The sequence below is a fragment of the Ochotona curzoniae genome, unplaced genomic scaffold (assembly GCF_017591425.1).
Source record: "Ochotona curzoniae isolate NIBS_2020 unplaced genomic scaffold, NIBS_Ocur_1.0 scaffold_1852, whole genome shotgun sequence".
In the NCBI taxonomy this organism is placed as follows: domain Eukaryota; kingdom Metazoa; phylum Chordata; class Mammalia; order Lagomorpha; family Ochotonidae; genus Ochotona; species Ochotona curzoniae.
In genome coordinates this window covers 44,124,254-44,137,177 of record NW_024467087.1, presented here as the reverse complement: position 1 = coordinate 44,137,177, position 12,924 = coordinate 44,124,254, and the positions used below count along the sequence as shown (strand labels likewise).

The 12,924-nt window shown below is 39.3% G+C and overlaps 1 pseudogene; it reads left to right on the top strand.

The window, feature by feature from the left end:
* The first annotated feature begins 683 nt into the window (after positions 1–683).
* Positions 684–2,311, top strand: LOC121169101 (annotated as a pseudogene).
* The last annotated feature ends 10,613 nt before the right edge of the window (positions 2,312–12,924 follow it).

The window sequence follows — 12,924 nt, the reverse complement described above, 5'->3', positions numbered from 1 at the left end:
TACATATAGCTATCTCCTCCTTTTCTTTTTTATGATTAATGTGTTTCAGGGTATGCCCATTTCATTTTTTTCACTTTAAATTTACCTATGTCATTTTATTTCAAATAATTTTTTCTTGTGTGTAGCCTATTGTTGGATCAAGTTTTTTCCTATACCTCTCTACTTTTTTCATTGGAATAATTAGGCCATTAATATTTACAAGTATTATTGATAAATCAAAGCTTAAATATGGAAGTTTACCTTATTCTAATTATTGTTGCTTTTGTTGTCATTATGAGCTGAAGTGGTATCCTATCAAACATCATATGTTGAAGTCCTCAGCAGTAATATCGTGGAATGTGACTATACAAATGATATTTTTTAAGTAATTAGTCCATCAGGAGGCCATTAAGTTTTGTAAGCGTTCACTTCAGAGTATTATAGGAGACTTTATACACTATTTAATTCCCTTTTGTAACAAAACTGTTCTGGCTGAAGACTGCCTTATGATAGATGACTGTTACAGAGTCTCAGCTCCTCCCTTGGACCTGCTTATATTTTCATAGTGAAAGTGAACTGACCCCAATTACCTCATTGTTTCCATGCTAAGCTCTCTTGTCATCAGAAGAGTAATAGCAAAGGGCTGATTCACACTGCTTTGTCACTTCAAGGTCATGGTAGAAATTCAGCTTCCCATTGGAACCATGGTGCAGTGGGACCAGCAGGAGAAGCTAGAAGCCCCCAAGGTATCCAAGAAGCAGCTGTGGCACATGAATAGCTTCACAGTGGCTGCATTTACGCAGCTGGTGGCTCAGCTTGACGTGGTGGAAATGGTCATTGTGACGGTGCACGACCCCATGATATTGGTTTACCTGAAAGCCATATGGAACTTGTTGCCCGAGCCGTGGCGCTGGAGTTTCAAGCCTAAATACCTGCAGGACAAGCGGGGCATCGAGAAGCCCTCGTTGGAGCTTCCAGACTTCCAAAAGTCACATCAGCATTGGGTAGATGCGGATGACCCTCCAGGAGACGGAAAAACAAAGACCAAGAGAAGGTTTGACCCAAGATAGGTAAGATTGACGTCGACTACCTGAAGATGCACGATGCCTTCTTCAAGAGGCAGATCAAGCTGAAGCTGACCATTCACAGGGACCTGTGCTACGGGGGAATGGAGTTTGAGACAGAACTCAAGGAGAAGAAGCCTAGAGATTTCCCTGGGCATGCTGGTAGGTGTGAATGCCCACAAGGTCCCAACCCCATGGCTGATTGCCATGCAGGGATTTGGAACCCCTTCTCCCTAAGTTGTACCTCAACCTGAAAATGCCCGGGGTGAACTCTCCAATCCCTGAAGGCTGCTCCTTTGGGTATCCATCCGAGGTCCCTGTGGATGGGACCCAGAAGACACTCTAGGAGGATGTGTTTGGAAGCAATGCTGTGGAATTTCAGAACAAGACTGGGGAAACAAAAAATTGATGCAGCATCTTGGGTGTATGTGGGGGAATTGGAACCATCTGATGAGGAGTGCTCAGAAAAAAAGAGGTAGAGGTGGAAAGCAATTAAGACAAACCAGATGAGACCGGTTTCATTACCTCTATAGTCAGTGCCCTGTAGGGTTCTTGTTCGTGTCTGCTGGAAGCGAGACCGCTGACCTCACTGAGCTGAGGAACAAGAAGATAAAGGAGGGGGAGAAGAAACCCCTCAGCTATTCACCATGTTGCTAAAGAAGAGGACAACCTCGTCGTGTTTGGAGAGGTGAGATTGGCAGCGATTCATAACTGGTGAACTATTTAAACCACCAGAGCAAATATCTCAGAGCATGCCCCACATGCGGGACTTGGGGTGGGTGGGAAACTGGGTGGGGCTTCTCCCTCAATATCCCCCTTTACCTCAGATACATGAAGGAAACAATATGGAAATAATGGTCTTACCCACTTTCCTGTAGCCCTTGACCCTTTTTACCCAAACCATGCAAAGATTGTCAAAATTAAAAAAAAGAGTTTGGAGAAAAAAAAAAAAGAAGAGGACAACCTGAGTGAGGGGCGTCATGTTGGGGGTCCACCCACATTTATGACATGTCCATGGTGATAAGCCAGAAGGGCCCGGTCCCAGAGCTACAGGGTTTGGATGTGGCCCTGGTACCTGAGGAGCTGGAACTGGAGCTGGAGCCCTTGGCCATGACCAAGAAGTATGAGGAGCAATAGGCCCAAGGGCGAAGGAGGACTTCAGCAACATGGTGAGCGAGCATGCTGCCGAGCAGAAGCAATAAAAGTAGAATGCTCAGCACCAGGACAGCCTCAGGGTCAGCAAGAAACACAAGGAGTTCAAGTACTAAGTGTCCTTCCACACTTGGCCCTTGTCCCTAGTGCCTGGTCTTCACACGCAGGTGCCCTAGAGACAGCTCTTCTGCAGTCTCCTAAGAGCTTGTCACTTCATATTCTCACTTTAGACCTGTTTTGTAAGTAAAGCAGTTTCCCATGGGCGGGGATGGGTTGGGGGTGGGGAGAATAGGACCCAAGTAGGATCTTGAGCAACTCTGGCTTCCACCACATAACTCTGCTTTGTTGACACACAGTGGAAAAGGAATGCTACACTTCCCAGTGGGGCTTGATGCAGTCCAGCACGGAGGAGAGTTGGACTGCCTACTATTGTATCACCGTCTTCAGGCTCAATGCTAGGTCTGGGAAGAGGTGCAGTTCTCCACTGGCAGAAAGGATTTTCATACAACTAATATCATTATCCTCAGCTAAGTGAAGCAGCATTTCCAGTGCATGAAACTGTCAAAAAAGTCTTAAAAAAGAAACAGTAAAAAGTTGAAAATTCTGAAACTCAAAACTACAGTTTCCAAAACTGAAAATAAACACTCATTAATTACATGACAGAGAGGAGACAGCAAGCGTACACTAGATTTAAGCCATAGCTAGAGAAATCTAAACTGAAGAAGAAATGGAAATACAAATGTTAACAAATGCTCAGAAACATTTTAAAAATCAAAAGACCAGATATATGTGATATCAGAATACCAGGGGAAAAGGGGATAGAGAATAGAGAAGAAAAAGTAAAAATGCTAATAACTTATCAAATTTAATGAAATATATTTTAGATATGATGATACTTCAACAAGGTCTTTGGACTGCACTAAAATGTTTGGTTTTTTTTTTTAAATATTTATTTGAAAGACAGTTACAGAGACAGAGAAAGAGCTAACATCTGGTAATTCACTCCCCAAATGACCACAACAGTGAGGCCTGGGATTTATTGTGTTCCAAGCTGGTTGTTGCAGACATTTTGGGAGTGAACCAGCAGATGGAAGAGCTTTCTATTTCTCTCTGCCTTTCAAATAAATAAAACTCATTCTGAAGTGAAAATCTGTATGAATGCATAAATTATTATCCCAAAATTCTTTGGCACACGTGTTTAAAATGAACGATTTTATTGTATAAGTATGACTAAGTGGAACTGCTAAGCTTGATGAGATTATTAAGTTTATCTTTAAGATTTTCTGTGAATAGGGCCCGGCGCGGTGGCACAGTGGTTAAGGTCCTCGCCTTGTACGCCCGGGATCCCATATGGGCACCGGTTCTATCCCGGCAGCCCCGCTTCCCTTCCAGCTCCCTGCCTGTGGCCCGGGAAAGCAGTCAAGGACAGCCCAAAGCTTTGGGACCCTGCACCCACGTGGGAGACCTGGAAGAGGCTCCTGGCACAGCATTGGCCGTTGCGCTCACTTGGGGAGTGAATCATCGGACGGAAGATCTTCCTCTCTGTCTCTCCTCTCTGTATATCTGCCTTTCCAATGAAAAAATAATAAAAATAAATCTTTAAAAAAAAAGGTGGGAAAAGTGTCTAAACATCTAGAGCAGACCTTGTGTCACAAAGGGTAAAACTGGTTTGTGAGATTCCTGCATCCCATTAAGAATGCTAATTGTAGTGTTGGTTACTCTATGTATAATCCAGGCTTCTGCTAATTAATCTTGGAAGGAAGAGAATGATGGTCTGTACTTGGGCTCCTTCCACCCAAATGGGAAATCCACATGGAGCTTTGGGCTCCTGCCTTCAGCTTCTCCCACCCCTGTCACAGGCATTTGACAAGTGAACCAACATATACGAGACAGTTCTAATCCCGGCAGCTCCACTTCTCATCCAGCTCCCTGCTATGGCCTGGAAAAGCAGTGGAGGACAGCCCAAAGCCTTGGAACCTTGTACCCACATGAGACACCTGGAGGAGGCTGCTGGCTCCTGACTTTTTGTCAGCTCAGCTTCGGCCGTTGTGGCTGCTTGAGTAGTGAATCAACAGACGAAAGATCTTCCTCTCTGTTTCTCTTATTTTCTGTATATCTATATATCTGAGTTTACAATAAAAACAAAACAAGTCTTTTAAAAAAGAGAAAACTTTCAGGTCGATAGTAAGAAGAAATAAAATTCAATACAAAATAAGTGCAGCAAAAAAAGAAAAAAAATAGAGCATCAAAACTAAGGTACAGAAATATGGAATAAGCAAATAGAAAGATGGCCAATAACATTTTGATAAGAGCAGATTATAACTATAATAAGATGCTAATACTCATTCAATGAAATGATAATGAAAATCTGATGTACCCATTGCACATACTAGGATGCAGGAAAAGTCAAAATATAACTATATACAATATTAATAATCTCAAGAAAACTTCCTTCAAGCTAAGTGACAGGAATAATTTAAAAAAAAAACTATACACAGCATAATTCAATTTATATAAAACTCCAAAAAAGATCAAATAATTATGACAGAAGGAATAAAACTGTTTACCTAGAATCAGGGATAGAAAGGTATATTAAATGCAAAAGTGTTAGAATAAAGATGAAAGGATGAGATAAAAGTTGTGTATCTCCATCATATGAAAATTACATGCTGCCATGAAATCACAAAATGCCAAATAATTCCTTTAAAACTAGTTAATTTTATTATAGCTAAATATAGCTTCAATAAGCCAAATAAGGAAAACTATTCAAAACCCTTAATCACTGGTTATGGAATCTTTGAATTAAAGAAGATTGAAATCCAGGGTTGTTTGTTACTATTTTCAGGTTTTATCCACTAGGTCATACTCTCTGCAAAGTAAACTCCTTTTTCAAATATTATTGCTTCTTAAATATTCTTTGCACTACCACCGTAAAGAGCTTCATGACTCAACAACACAGTAATATGCATATACACACAGCCAGCCAGAATTATTTCATAATCTAAACTTGTCATAATTCACTTGGATTTCAAATGAACTATGTTAATGTGTTAGCACATCTGCCTTAGCATTAAGAGAAACATACATCAGGAATTTTCTACCTATGAGCTCAGTTCTTAATAGAGTAAATAGTAAATAGTGAAATGTTGCAATTGCTCATTATTAAGTAATTTCTAAAAACTGAAATCCTTAACAGTATAAACAATGTGGAAAATGCCTTAAAAAAATCACACTACTGGTGAATGGGTGTAAAAGTATTGTAGTATACCCTATGAAAATGCCTGAGTATTACATGCTAAAGATTTTACTTATAAAATATTTTAGATCATAACATCAAGTCTGTTTGGATAATAATTTCAGTCCTGATTTAAAATATTCTTGATCCAATATATTTTCCATTTTAAGCTATTGATCAAAATGAGATTTTCTTGCAAAGAAATACTGACATTTCCTCAGAGGACTTTAATGTGAAAATCCAATAAGGGTACACACACTGACAGGTAATACAGCAGAGGCAGCACTCTAGACAGAAGCATAAGATGGCACAAAAAGACTAACTGATCAGCGGAAGAAAGAGAAATCTTAAACTAGTAGCGGGAAAATCATGAAGCTACCTTATTTTCATTGATGACCAAAGGGCTGGTTAACTGGTGTCACCAGGTGCCCTTCAGTGAAGAAATCGAAGACTTAGGTACGGGTGCTTGACACAGGTGTTAAGAAACCACTTGGGTCAACTAAACCTCATCTCGAAGTGTCTGGTTTTAGTCCCAGTTACTACACTTTCAATTCTAGCTTCCCGTTTCTGAACATTCCAGGTGGAAGCAGATGATGGCTGAAGTACTAGCGTTTCTGCTATTCACTTCATAGGAGAATATGGAATTCCAGGTTCTTGGCTTTGTCCTGTTACAGCTCTGGCTGTAGCAGACCTTTTCAGAGTGAACCAACAGCTGTAACATCTGTGTGTGTGTGTGTGTGTGCACGTGCATGTGCACACATGTATGTTTATCTGCCTTTCAAATAAAATGAAACTAAATGGGAATGTAAATAGAAAAAAGTCTGAAAGACTAATTGCAGGTATTTGAAACTCCTACTCCATTTTCAATCTGTTTTGCAACTTAGGCTTGCCACAAAACACCTTCCGCCCTCAATAAAACACTACTGCTTTATTCTCCGAAAATACTGAAATAGGTTTTCGAACAGGCAGACACAAAGCCTGCCAAGCAGAATAGTGGAGCTGCAAACTGAGAGCAAGTAGATTAAGTGAAAATTTGCATATTTTAAATTATGGATTCTTCAATTTTCTTCCCCCATTCAATTACTTAACACATTTATTATCCAAGAAGGAATTTCCAATAGTCTTCTACTGGGAAACAGATTAGTCCAAGAGAAAAACACTTAAATACATTGACATTATGGATTTCCCAAAGAAACAGTCCAGGCAGAGCATCTTCATGTGAATATTACAATGAACAAACCCACTCATACGCATAGAATCTCACACAGATTTTTCATAATGCTCTCTTATGAAGAAGTCAGGCATTTGTCATATGATATTTAGAAAATATTTAATAAACAAGATGGAAGAAATAGCCAAGAAAAAAACTGTATTTCGGATGCAAAGAATATGCATGGAGGAAAAGATTTAAGGCTGCAAAGAATATCAAAACCATAATATATTATTTCTATTTCCATTTAGCAAAGCCAGAAAGCCACTTAGTAAAACTTAAACAACCAATTGCTACTCCTGGTAATTAGAAATGTGATAGCAGATATATATTAGATTCAATGGAAGGGCTGAAGGACAACAATAATGATACATTTTAGGAAGGAGAGCCAAAGGCAAAGAAACAAGAGGGATAGTAGCTATGAGGTAACAAAATCAGGGGAGACATTCAGGAATTACATCATCTGAACTTTAAGAGTTTCAGGGAAAAAAGTAGAGAGAGTAATAGAAGAGATTGAAACAGAAATTAAGAAAATAACACAGAATTGAAATGTATATATTCCATAACAGCAGACGACATCAAAAACTTAGAAAATGAAATAAAACATCAATTCGTATCAGGCCACATGATTTTGCAATTTCAGAATATGGGAAGAAATAAGCAATGTTAGCAGTTTTTCTATAATGATGAAGAAAAGAAAAACTTCAAGCAAAGATAGAGAATAGCCTCCAAATTCTTAGCCAAGACTATGTATGCTTCAGGGCTGTTAATCAGTGTTTGTGAATAAACTGTGAATGAAGTGATTTCTCACTTATAAATCTATGCTCCACGAAGCCATTATTAAGGTTTGAAAGAAAAAGAAATGACTGGTTTTAGATATTTAAGTTTAAAATAGAATGGCTGGCATTATGGTACAGTAAATTAAACATCCACTTGTGACTCAGTATCCCTTATCACTACTTTGGTTCAAGTCTTGGCTGCTCTGTTTATGATCCAGCTCCCTGCTATCGTGTCTGGGAAAGTTGCAGAATGTAGTTCAAGTACTTCAGCCCTGGCTACCCGTGTGAAAAAGTAAGACAGTAATCCTGGCTCTTGGCTTCAGCTTGACCCTGTCCTGACCACTGGGTTGTGAACCAGTGGGTGGAAGATCTGCTTCTCTGAATCTTCTACTCTATCATTCTACCTTACAATATATAATTTTTTAAAAAAAAAACGTAAAGTGTTTAAAATAGGGAAGTTCCTGCAGAATACTTCTTCACAGAGACCTTATAAGAAATTATCCAAATACTGACATAACCTAGAAAGTGGAAGATCTCTGATACTGTTATGACTTTGGACATAGACTTTTCTGAATAGATTATGCTTAAATATCATTTTACTTAATTTAAATCCATCATCAATAATTCCTTTGAAACAAAGTTTTTCAAGAGTGGAGAGTTTGGACACTTTGTATAGAAAAATACATTAAACAAAACACATAATATTTGGTTTGATATTCTCTAGTCTTAGATCAGTGATTCCTAGTTTTAAAAGGCTCATTTCCCTATCACTTTGTGGAGTACCTAGTCCACGCCAAAAGTATGTTTGTCTTCAGGAAGTTAATGGAGAGGATGACACAATACCTACATGATTTCCCCCAGTGGTCTTAAGTGTCAAAATGGATAATTAGCAAATGCCTTTTAATGTGAACATTTGCCAATTTTACTTTACTTATTTTTAGCAAATAATGCGCACACACACACACACACACACATAAGAACTGACTTTGAAGCTGAAGATTTGAAAACTTGTCAAAAGTATCTGCTAAAGTAGGCAACTACTTTGCCTGAGACTCCCTAGTTTTCTGCACCTTAAGTTCCATATTATAGAAAACCCTTCGCTGGACAGTTGGTTACCCTTTCTGTGCCATGTGGGATTGAAAGTATTGGCTAGCATGAGTATACATGCTTGCATAAAATAAAATTGCAGATACCTTTTTAAATAACAAAATGTTTTGGCAGTGATAAAAATCTTACATAAATGACACATTAGCAATACATTGCTAAATATGTTTTTCTTTTTTATTTTAGCAATATATGGCTAATATTTACAAAACAGGAGGTTGGTTACAAAAGGAAATTTGGAATATGCAATTCTGATTTTTAAAAAAATGGCTGTCAACAGAAACTTCACAAAGCCAGTTTGATATTGTACAATTCGAAACTGTGGGCAAGCTAGTTAGTAAAATCTTGAAAATATATATAGAGAAGGGCCAGATGCAATGGCCTAGGGGGCTAAATCCTTGGCTTCTATGTGCCAGGATCCCATATGAGCACTGATTCATATCCCAGCTGCTTCACTTCCCATCCAGTTCCTTGCTTGTGGCCTGGGAAAGCAGTCGAGAATGGCCTGAAGCCTTGAGACCCTGTCCCTGCATGGGAGACCCAGAAAAATTTTCTGGTTCCTGGCTTAGAATCGGCTTAACTCCAGCCATTGCGCTACTTGGGGAGTGAATGAGAGGATGGAAAATCTATCTTTTTGTCTCTCTTTCTTGCTGCATATCTGCATCTCCAATAAAATTAACTAAATCTTTTAAAAGTTATATATGATACAATAATGTATTACATACTTTTACTGTAATATAGATTATCTATGTATCTATCATCTATCTATCTATCTATCTATCTATCTATCTATCTATCTATCTAGCAGAGTTATAAAAGAGAGACAGAGATATTCTGTTATCTGGTTCACTCCCCAAAAGACCACAACGAGCAGGGCTAAGCCAGTCTGACGCCAGCAATGATGAAATCCATCTTGGTCTCATGCATGACAGGATGGCAACTAGTTGAGCTGTTCTTTTTATATCAGCGGGATTCGGAGTTGGAAGTGAAATAGTTGGGACCTAAACTAGTGTCCATATAGAGGAACACCTGTGACTCTGGTTCAGCTCACTGTGCCATGACACCTCAGGCCAAAGCTGTCACTTGAAACCAATTTGTGACTCTTGGTAGGAGGTTGGTTTTTGATACTGTTTGCAATTAAACTTTCACTAATATGTAAAGTAATTGATTTGTTCAGTATCTCACATGCATTTTAAATCAGTATTAATGGCAATGAAAAATGGATTACTTCACTTCTCTGACGTGAATTTTAAAATTAAAATCATTAAAATAATTCATTGCTGAAATTGGGTCAAAAATTGGGCAATATGGGGCCCGGCGGCATGGTGGCCTAGTGGCTAAAGTCCTCACCTTGAATGCGCCACAATCCCATATGGGCTCCGGTTCTAATCCCGGCAGCTCCGCTTCCCATCCAGCTCCCTGCTTGTGGCCTGGGAAGGCAGTCAAGGACAGCCCAAAGCCTTGGAACCCTGCACCCACGTGGGAGACCCGGAAGAGGTTCCGGGTTCCCGGGTTTGGATCGGCACAGCACCGGCCGTTGCGCTCACCAGCAATCCGAAGCACTCCTGCTTCGAATTGGTATATCACCGGCCACTGCAGTCACTTGGGGAGTGCATCATCGGACAGAAGATATTACTCTCTGTCTCTCCTCCTCTCTATACGTCTGACTTTGAAAAAAAGAAAAAAGTCAATTATGAAGGCAACACGTTTACTGACCCACTTCTAGTGAAGTTAATTTTGTATTCAGTTCATGACATATTGCTAAATGTAACTTACAATGCAGGGAATCATAAATTGCTGGAAAATGTTAAGATGTAGGGTAGGTGTGATATTTTCTATGCCAGGTCCATTGTTGTGGTAAAGCAAGTTAGTATGCCACCTGCAATGCTGACATCCCACATTAGTGCTGGTTCCAATCCAGCTACTCAGCTTCAAATTCCAGCTCCTTGTTAAGGAGCCTGAGAAGGCAGCAGAAGATGGCCTAAAGGCTTAGTTACCTTGAGACATCCAGATGAGAGACCTGGAGAGAGTTCCAGGAGCGTGGCTTTACGTTAGTATAGCCCCAATCATTACTGTAATTCGGGTGACTCAATCAGTGGATGGATCTTTGTCACGTTGCCTTTCACATAAATAGATCTTTAAAAACATGGGAATATCTTCTAAATTGAATCTATTCATCTATATACTCCATGCAGTTACTAAAATATATATAATGCATATTTGTAATACTTTAGGAGTGTGTTCAATCATATGATTATACCATGAGATGAGCATGGCTTATTTAGGTTGGTATGTCTTTTAACGCACTCTCATTTTCCTTGAGTAATAATTTACTATGCTATAGTTTCCCAAAATACAGGAAAAGTTTAAAAAAAAAAACACTTCGTTTTTGAGATATATATTGTATGCTTTTATGAACTCTGAATTTTTGCATGCTCATGTCATCATGGCCTCAGGCTACATTATCCATGTGGGGAGCTAGATCACAAGCAAGACCTCTGCAGGTGGCAGGTATTAAGAGTCACTGCATTTCACTTACATGAACAAGCATTCCCTCTGAAATGGAGTTAGTTAACCCCCGCCCCCAAAATGTGTGTTAATATGTTGCCACTCTACTTATTAAAGCAAATTGTTCATTTTATTTAAGTACCAATTTTATCAGATGACACAAAACACCAAAGCATTTCTCCTGCCTAAACTCACTGTTTGAAATTTACAAAAGAAGAAATTGTGACAGTTTCCAACTACTAATTCACAAAATTATGAGCTATCATGGCTGTCAGCATCAGCATTGTTTCCATTCTTTCTCAAAGCTAAAGGAACTATTTTAGAAGCCTTATCTAATTTTGTAATGAACTGTCAATTTTCATCTTACCTAAGCAGATACTAATTTTTAAAGCACAATTGTAATCTATATGAGCAAATTTGACACTTTGAGAATTGATTATTGTTTACAGTCTTTGTTTATAGACTTGAGGAACATAATAAAATGACATTTTATTTTGCTATCTGCTGTTTGTTGAATCCTTTACCTAACAGAGTGTAAAGACTGTGATTGCGAAATTAACTTAAAGTATGTCATTTTAAAAAATAAAAAAGCATGATACTAAGGAAGGAAACGGTTGAGTGGGAACATGAACAGGAAGGAGGGTAGGGTGGAAAGTATCACTCTGTTGCTAAAGCTGTATTGTGAAATAATTGAAGTTTGTTCACCAAGTAAAATAAAAATATTACAAAATGCTGAGTCATGTCCAACCTGTTCTACTTCCCATCCAACTCCCTGCTGATGGGCTGGGAAAGCAGTAAAGGATGGCCCAAGGCTTTGGGACCTATGTTGGAGACCCAGAAAAAGCTCCTGGCTCCTGGCTTCAGATGAGCTCAACTCTGGCCATTGTGGCCACTTGGGGAGTGAATCAACAGACAGAAGATCTTTCTTGTCTCAGTCCTTCTGCTTTTGCAACAAAAATAAATCTTAAAAAGTTGAAGCATAACATTGTTTTAATATGTCAAGACCATAGAGTGGACAATCAGTGAACAGGAAACATAAGGCAGCAATGTAAGAAGAGAGATATCATGAGAATTTACAAATTACAAAGTTATTTGACTTTTCACTATATTGTTCCTCTTTCAGTTCATTCCTCCTGTAAATCTGACTTGTGAACAGTTTATGTCTGTTGAAATTAAAATGCATCACATGATAGTTCTTTGCCTTATATATCAGCCTTTGATATGTTTTTCCATCTCATCCTCACAGTACTCCATTGAGGCAAATAATATTGCACTAACAAAAAATAGCAACTTATTCTTTGTATTTTACTGGATAATTTTGTTTTGAACCATTGTATTTCAATACTCAATGTTTACTAGGTGAAGCTGTGGTTGGCAGCTCCAAATCCCATGCTCTTTTCTCTTTTATTGACTTTTTAAAAGTTTATTTTGAAATCAGAGAGAGGTACAATTTCCACCCACTGGCTCATTCCTGCAAATATCTGCAACAGTCAAGGTTGAATCATGCCAGAGCCAGGGGCCCGGCGGCGTGGTGGCCTAGCAGCTAAAGTCCTCACCTTGAACGCGCCACGATCCCATAAGGGCACCGGTTCTAATCCCAGCAGCCCCACTTCCCTTCCAGCTCCATGCTTGTGGCCTGGGAAAGCAGTCGAGGATGGCCCAAAGCCTTGAGACCCTGCACCCACGTGGGAGACCTGGAGGAGGTTCCGGGCTCCTGGCTTCATTTGGGGCAGCACCGGCCTTTGCGGTCACTTGGGTAGTGAATCATCGGACAGAAGATCTTCCTCTCTGTCTCTCCTCCTCTTGTATATCTGACTTTGTAATGAAAATAAAATAAACCTTTAAAAAAAAAAGCCAGAGCCGGAGCCAGGAGCCTAGAGGCATTTGGACCAC